Source organism: Octopus bimaculoides, chromosome 4 (genome assembly GCF_001194135.2).
Source record: "Octopus bimaculoides isolate UCB-OBI-ISO-001 chromosome 4, ASM119413v2, whole genome shotgun sequence".
Classification (NCBI taxonomy): Eukaryota; Metazoa; Mollusca; class Cephalopoda; order Octopoda; family Octopodidae; genus Octopus; species Octopus bimaculoides.
In genome coordinates, this window is record NC_068984.1 from 75,480,177 (window position 1) to 75,489,717 (window position 9,541).

Here is a 9,541-nt window from a genome sequence, read left to right on the forward strand (position 1 = left end):
GTTTGCAATGTCCTGTACCCAGATATGCACCTATACATACAGGTGGATGTCGGTATGCACATACCTGTACGTATATATGCATATTCTCATTTACTATTTGTTTATATATATATATATATATATATATATATATATATATATACACATACTTTTTTATTCGTGGGTTAAAAAATCAACCAGTGATTTTATGTGGAATAGATATCCTCTTATCCGTACATATTCGCTCAGCTTGCTAGAAATAGTAGCTGAATCGTCTTTAAATTACAGCCTACCGTCTTTAAAAAGACAAACTAATGCAATCCGAAATACACTATCTGAAAAAGTGATTATGAGATAGTCACGGTTCATATACAATTTGATCATAAGTTTACTTGATCAGAGTTGAGCTGAGGTTAAATAATTATTTACAAAAGACACAAAATAATCTACGATCACGTTTCCGAAGAGTATGTCTTCAGTTTCACTTTTATCACACATTCAAAAGAACATGAAGGAAACACACTACGAGTAGCGATCAATTGCCTCAGCAAAAACGTGAAAGGTACGAGGACAAAATATTAAGTGAAATGACAAATATGTGGTTCGAAACTGTTCGTAAACTTTTCTTTCTTTAAGACACTATCAACATCTCTCACTTGTATTTTCTCTCCTGTACTGGAATATGTTGAAATACTTTACACCAGTGGTTCCGAAACGTCTTCAGGTTGTTGCCCTCTTGGCACTCAGGCCATATTCTTGGTGTCCCCATCACAAACATAGATCACTTTCTGCAACAAATTCTAAACAACTATTTCACAATACTTAACCTATTGTTATGTTGCTTTTATGTCATTAGAGCAGTGGACTCGCGGTCGGAGGATCGCGGTTTCGATTCCCAGACCGGGCGTTGTGAGTATTTATTGAACGAAAACACCTAAGCTCCACGAGGCTCCGGCAGCGGGTGGTGGCGACCCCTGTTGTACTCTTTCACCCCAACTTTCTCTCACTCTTTCTTCCTGTTTCTTGAGTAACGCTGCGATGGACTGGCTTCCCGTCCAGCTGGGGGGAACACATACGCCATAGAAATCGGGAAACCGGGCCCATGAGCCTGGATAGGCTTTGAAAGGGCGACGTATGTTGCTTTTACATCCATTGCTCCCTTTTGGCCACCCTATTACCACCCCATTTTTCTTCATCGACCTCCCTCCACCCATATCTCTTCGTCCAGGGCAGAGCCGCCCAGTTTGGTAATCACTGCTTTACAACAATATTAAGTGAAATGGCACGACTGAGATTTGAAACCGCATTCGTAAATCCGACTTACCGAGTGCTTACGGCACAGGTACAAGGTATTCTATGAACACCTTTTTACTTTATATGCAATAGCGTTTCACAGTTATCTTCGTAAAGTGTGCAAATACAAAAACAAAACTTTCACCAGGCAATACTGGATTCATTCCTTTATTGATTTCATCTCACAGCTTCCTCCGGTTCCGTGGAGAGTGGAAAGTAACGTTTCTTTTATTGGGTTGGAGATTTTCCAATAAAGCTATTGGTTCTACTTGAAATGGTTTCACTCTTCTCTGAAAGAGTAACCACAGCGAGTCACTACTTAAATATCTTCGTCTTTTCTTTTCTTTTCTTTCACTCTTTCATTCTGATTCCATTAATTTTGTCTGCTATATGCCTCAAGGGTTAATTTTTAGAACCTGTATAAATTCAATATAAATTTTGGAGTTTTACTTGTTTGGCAAAGGATTTGATCTGAGATCGAGTGTTGAAACTGAACAATTACAAAGGTATACGCGTGTTTTAAATAGATATTAGAATAGATTCTACCACGATACAATAGCGTCAATATAAATTGTTTTCTATTATCTCTAACTCTGGTTTACAGGTTACTCCTTAATATAAATGCTTCATTTGATCCTGCTATTACATCGTTTATTTATTTATTTATTTATTTCTCTTTATACATTATATTTGTCTGTATAGAAAACTACTGCAGTTTTATTAGATTCAAAAGCGGGAAGTACTATTTCTTCCTCAAGTTTAATAAATATGAATGTTTATATATTAACCAAACATCCACCCACCCATGAAACTTCTCAGACTCTTTGGGTGTGTTACTAATTGTAGGAAATCATAAGTCGTTTTTCCTTTAATTACACCGTGCTTTTGTTTGTTTTTAAATTTTCTAATGACTTAGAAGAGAGACTAACGCTCAGGAACTATTTAATGATCTCCGAATCTCCGAGACAAGTAGGAAGAAGAAAGTTATCCTGACCAAAGACCTGTCGCGAATACTAATAACAGTTTACAGTCTGCTAAACAGCTGTCGCAGAAAGAAGCGTTCATGCTTACTGGAGTATACAATATTTACTATTCCAGCCGTATCTTTAAGCCTAATGTCAAGCTGCCTTCAAACAGGGCTACCTTGTTTCCTAATCAATATTGCTTATTTTTCCCGATATAGTAGAACGAAACCTAATGGTTCAACAGTGTTTTATAAAATAATTATGCTAGCACACGTTAAAAAGGTTATAAGCGTTGTATCCTATCGATGCTGTTGTTGCAGTGAGCAGTTACTGTAGTGACCTAAACTGAATGGTCATTTCTAAAATGGACATCAAGTTGTTCAATGCTGGAGTAACCTTCATGAATGAAAAAGGCGAAAATGCATCAGTTCCTCAAGAGCTAGGAAATATCCTTTTCCTACCCTAGGCACAAAGCCCGAAATTTTGGGGATGGGGCCCAGTCGATTAGATCATCTCCTGTACGCAACTGGTGCTTAATTTATCGACCCCGAAAGGATGAAAGGCAAAGTTGACCTCGGCGGAATTTGAACTGAGAACGTAAAGGCAGACGAAATGCCGCTCAGCATTTCTTCCGGCGTGCTAACGTTTCTTATTTCTTTATTGCCCACAAGGGGCTAAACAGAGAGGAGACAAACAAGGACAGACAAATAGATTAAGTCGATAACATCGACACCAGTGCATAACTGGTACTTAATTTATCGACCCCAAACGGATGAAAGGCAAAGTCGACCTCGTCGGAATTTGAACTTAGAACGTAACGGCAGACGAAATACTGCTAAGCATTTCTCCCGGCGTGCTAACGTTTCTGCCAGCTCGCCGTCTTAAGAGCTAGGAAATGTCATCGCAGATGTTTTGCTGCGTTGCAACACTTGTTGATACACTTTCATAAGCTTTCGTAGACTTTATTGAATTGCGAAATTAGCAATGTTGTGTGCATTAAATGTCTTGGTCTGGAGTGGGGAGTAGTGAACACTTCAATTTGTTTTCAATTTCATGCTGTCTAACCAAGGTTTGGAAGTTTTCAACCTCTGTTCCTCGTTTTCTCTAAGTAACATAGCCACCTACACTTGTTTGGATCCTCTTCATAAATGACGACCATTTGGAGCATTTGTCATTTTTCATGCAAGGTCAATTACTGTTGAAGGTACCACCGAAAGTATAAACCATCTCGGGTTGAGCAATATGGTAGATTTCTATGTTTCTACTAGGGTCTAAAAGCACTGATGATTTAATAAAATCATATTAACCGAAATGAATTTAACTTGTTATCCAGATCGAGTTGTAAGCAAGTAGTAAGCCACTTTTTACCTATTATTTTGGTATACATACGGTACTTGACAGATTAAAATAGTTGCTATTTCATAACCAAATTCATTTAACCCACCTCAATTTTAAATGGAAAGCCCTAGCTTTGAAATCATTCCTGTGAATGTATGTTTGACCTGGATGGATCTTTTCTTAAATTTCTTTTCATGTGTGGTTTCAAATGAGTTATGAAGCGATATGGGCGACTAAAACAGCAAACATTCATTGCATCCTGTGTTTATTCGTGGATGCATCGAGAGTTACCAATAACACTTAAAATAATTCTAAATTGACCAAGATCTCCTGCTACATCATTATTGATTGTATCTGGCAAATGCACGCAAGAGTGTGCTCCAAGTTTGTTTTTTTTTTTTCTACGAGTTCTAATGTAGCACACTGTCTCAGTGTCAGCTTAGTAAACATCTGGTGCAAAGAGCTGAGAGTCTCCGTTTAATGTAAGTGATCGAAAATAAATGTACGACAAAAACATAGAAGTTTAGATCTTGAAGTTTAGATGTTGAAGAATTTTATCCGACTTAAGTGTTATCCATTTTCACCATTAGCATATAGAAGATTTTTCAGTGTCTCTTTTGCCATTTGATTTTTTTTTTCACTTATGATGATAACAACATCATTGCATTCAGCCATATTAAAACAGTAGATCTGATTTCCTGTTTTCCAGAGGGTCTTTTATTTTCATCAACAGTAATTTGAAACTCCTGGGGAGGGTGCAGACTCCAATGCATACTTAAAACTTTTGACAGAACTGTTCTTTACATTATCATTTGAAGTTTAAGAATCAAGTCAAACCGAAAGAGATAGTGTTATGTAATTGGTCTGTTTCTGAAGTCACCAATGCATTTATTGAGGAGAGGCTAAAGTAAACAAAGTTATTGTAGATTTCGCTTTCTACTTTAAACGTTAGCATAAATTTCCCTTTCTTAAGATATTTCCACAGGAAAACATTTGGAAAGTAGAATTGTATATTCTGATGTTCTGCAAAGAATAACGAGATTCCTTAGTTGTGGCAGTAACAAGTACTTTTGAAGCATAGATTGATCATCAAGCACTAGGAGGTTAACGTTTCTATTGAAGTAACACATTCTGTTATTCTTTTATTCTTTTACTTGTTTCAGTCATATGACTGCGGCCATGCTGTAGCTTCGCTTTGAAGGATTTTAATCGAACAAATCGACCCTAGGACTTATTTTTTAAGCATAGTACTAATTCTATCGGTCACTTTTGATAAACTGCTAAGTTACGGGGACGCAAACACATCAATACCGGTTGTCAAACAGTGATAGAGGGACAAACACAGACACAAAGGCACACACTCATAGATGCACACACACACACACACGCACGCACACATATATATACGACGGGCTTCTTTCAGATTCTTTCTACTAAATCCACTCAGAAGGCTTTGGTCGGCCCGAGGCTAGAGTAGAAGACACCTGCCCTAGGAAGTCACGCATTGGGATTGAACCTGGAACCATGTGGTTGGGAAGAAATCTTCCTTCCACACAGCCCAGCCATACCTACAGATTTCTTATGCTTCCCCTTTTGATCCTTCACTTTTCATAGTTTTTAGACATGGGGCCAATAATAGCTACAGTATTTTTCAGAAGCATAGAGGAGAAATAGAAAGAGAAGAAAAGACATCAACAAGAAACTATGACATTACAACCAGCCAGGCAAAGTCTTCGCTACATTTGCGGCACCTGCCAGAGGGAGTGTTTGTCCTGGTTAGGACTACACAGTCATAGCAGGAGATGTATTAGGACATGAAATGTAAAAACCGGACAAGATTATTTTAATGCGCAACTCCATTGTCTCCCGAGACAAAAAAGATGCCAACAACAACAAAAGTCATGTCTTGGATCGTAGTTTCATTGTTTCTCTATGTATACCCCTGAGTTGCCTTACATGACGCTTCTCTGGGGTTCTATTGTGTCTATGTGTAGCCTGTCTAGCAGCATCCTGTTCGAGGCAACCCTCACGATATCAAACACCTCCAGAAGTCTATGTGCGCTTTGTCTGTCGGTATTGTATTCAAGATGTGTCTCTGGTTCATCAGACATTTCCAGCTGTCTATTTGCATCTTGTCGAAATGATTCTATTCATGATGATCCATTCTTACATTTTTAGTCTCAACTCTCCTCCAAGCTGCAACCTTGGAAACGGAGAATGTAAATGCAAGACATTTTTTTACGTGGAGTTCTGACGGAAATATCATTAATTCAAACCAATTATAAGTTATAAGTGTTAAGAGACAGACACAAATGATTTGCGAATACGAACACTTTCTAATTTTAGTAACAGAAGGTAGAGAAGTATAAACATGGTGATTAATTAGGAAATAGAAAGAAACAGATGAAGAAAAAAATGTGAGGAAACAACCGTTATAAATAAATAATATTATATGTTTCACGCGGGGTTCGAATATATCTATATATAATCAGTCAACATATTTAACCAAATATTTTATGTATGAAGGAATTATGTTTAAAAACGAGCATTCTGTATTCTTTTTTAAAGCTGGCTCTAAGTCTGACATCAACTCATTTCCTTGCATGCTGACGTCTGTGCGTGTTAGAAACGGGACAATTTTCTATTTTATTTACTTCATTTGAGTGTGCTATTTCTAGACACGTCAAGAATTGAAGTTTTGGCTATGTGTAAGTCACGCATATAACCGTAATGTCTAGTCGTAGACTTGTGAGAAGTTGCAAACATAAACCAATTTGCAACTGGCTAGGTACAGACTGTTTGAAGAAGATGCGCTTATCTTAAGCTTCTCCCTTTTAGCTCTCATGTTATTGTTGTTGTTTTTCAACAAAACTATGGCAAAATGAAAGAACAAAACTATGGCAAAATGTCTGCTGTCTGTGGCTGACTTCAGAGTCGAAGAAGTAAAATAAAGAAGATATGTTAAAACATTGCTCTAGTGCTAGAGGTAAGTGAGAGGAAATAAGACGGCGGGGTGAGAATGAGTGTCTTTAAGATGAGTTAAAATGATTAGAATAGCAACTGAAGAATAAATATAAACAGTAGTGGAGTTGTTAAAACTTTCAATGACGTGCAAGAAGGTGCAGAGAAATAAATCGCAGAGATTCAACACTGCAAGGGAAGCGGAGATATGGGCGATAGTTACATAAAAAAGACTTAGATGAGATGAAAGTGAGTTGATGTGCTGGAAGAGATATTTAAAGCATTATGAAAGATGTACGTACAAAGACACACACTTTCTCAAATATACATGCGTGTGTGTGTTTTCCTGTGGTAATGCGTGTATGTAAGTGAGAAAGAGTGAGAGAGAGGTAGTTTTTGTTGTAAACGCTTTTCATTTGTCAGAATTATCTAAATATTCATAGATTCTTGCCTCGGTGATGTAGTGAAATCGTTCGTCGTGTTTTAATTAGACATTATATGGATATATGTTAATCTCTCTATGTTGCTATTAGTGTTTTAAATTGCAGTACGTTCCGTCGCTATTCTACAATCCACGTTATCTAAATCAAAGTGTCAAAGTTTGCTCTGTAATATGCCAATAGGCCAATATTAATAAGCGCACGCTAAGACTTTTACTAATGATCTATAAATATTTTCGTGGCATTTATCCAATAGCTATTTGAAAGCATTTTTCTTTTCTTCCATTCCTATCAAAATCTCGAATACATTAGCTGACTCGAAAACGAATGATTATTTTCAAGCAGTAGATATAGTGACAAATCTTTCTTTTATTACGATTTCAGTTATTGGAATGCGCTTTTGGTTTATCTCTTGCCGTTTAGGTGAATAGACATATTCAAACGCTACAATAATAATTTGTTATTCAGTAGCTTTTATTTCTTAGTTTCGAGAATCAATCACATCGACTACTCTAATACTTTGATACAAAACGAACGATAATATTTTGTTCTTTGTTGTTCTTCTGTCTAGTATTTCTTTCTCCAACGCTGAAATTCTTATAGCCATTCTTTAGATACCATTTTGGTGTTCATTCATCAAAAATGAGAAGCAAAATGGCGACTAACTGACCTCCAGTTCTACACATCTGCTTCAGTGAGGTATAACAGGCTATAGTAGTCTAGAAACGAGATAACACTTATATTGATAAAGAGCACAGATTGATATTTATTCATTGTGTCGTGGTTTGATATATTCAGAAGGAAAACATATCGATGGAACTAAACAAAAATTACAAACTTATTTTGTGGGTTTCGATTCTCGTTTATAAACTCTTCGTTTTATTATTTAAAAAAAAGGATGTATAATAGGTGATGAAAACAAATTCAAGCTTCATAGAAAGTGCATCATTTATCAGACTTTCAACATCTAGAAAATAGACAGTATGGACTGAAGTGGTATCAATTTATTCTCTGGCGGTTTGTCGTATCTGTTGTACTTATGAACGTTGGCATAACATACTTGTTTTGTTATCTTCATATTACGACACAGACGAGAACAACTACTTTTGCCCAAGAAGATAAAGACATCGAAAAGAATATTGTGTTGAATACGGTTCGAGCAAATCAAAATATCCACTCATCAAATATGATGATAACAGTAACAACAGAATTGATAATATGGATCCTCAACACTACACATTGTTCAAAAAATTGCCCTGTTAGGAACAGCCCACATCATACGTAAGACACAATCAATTCAATAATACAACCTATTCAATTTATACAAGACACACTCGATACAATAAATATCCGATGAAATTAAACTAACACCAGAAGGCTGGATACCCAACGCATTACGCACACAACACAAACATTAATACAACAAAATACTTACTGCACCTTACCTCATAGGAAAAAAAGAAACTGACGCAATACAATACCGGGAAGAGTTTGCACACTCCCAACAACAAAAAGGAAAACACAATGCTGCGCACACCCCAGCAACACGGAGGTGTAGCAGGTGATGCTGTAGACATTTGCCTGAAATACCAGTTATTGATCTAGGTAGTGGGTAGCGATTTTTTTGGAACATATGTTATGCACCCAGCAGGGGCTGCAATAAGGGTGGAGCACTTGCAGAAAACAGCACTGCTTGGAACCGCTCGAATACTCCGGAAGGTGCTCGAAAAATAAGAGGTGTTACCTTAGTTCACTGGTATAGTGAACAGCTGACATCGTAGTACATCTCCGGCGTTAGAAGCTGAGCAAAGGCAATAAATAATAATAATAATCGACCATTTACTTGTCACAAGGAAGTGGATAAGGATTATTATAAAGTGGATTGCAAAAAATCTGTTTGAGATATGCAAAGGGAAAAGCTATGTTGAAATGAAGGAAAGTTAAACATAACAAGTAAATATATATCTTTTATCTTTTATTTGTTTCAGTCATTAGGCTACGGCCATGCTGGGCACCGCTTTGAATATTTTTTAGTCGAATGAATCGTCCCAGGGCTTAGTGTTTTTATGCCTGGTACTTATTCTATCGCTCTCTTTCGCCGAACAGCTAAGTTACGAGGTCACAAACACACCAACACCGGTTGTCAAGTAGTAATGGAGGACAAGCACAGACACAAACACACACACACACACACACACACACACACACACACACACACACACACAGAGTTATATATGCATACATGCATACATTCATACATATCGTTGCTATTATGCAAAAGTGTCGTAAGTCCAAATCGTTGCTTTTTCAGAAAACGTAAAAAGCGTTTCACCATTCCATAACAAAACCGTTGTACTAAACTTTGACAATTTTTGATATCTTGGCTTCTGAAGCAGCTGGAAATGTGATAGTTTGTCCAAAAGAACCGGCTATTGCAAGCAAAAAACATATATATTGAAAAAAAAACGCATTTGGCCAAATTTGGACATACGACAGTTTAACATAATAGTAACGATATACATACATACATACATACATACATACATACATACATACATATATATA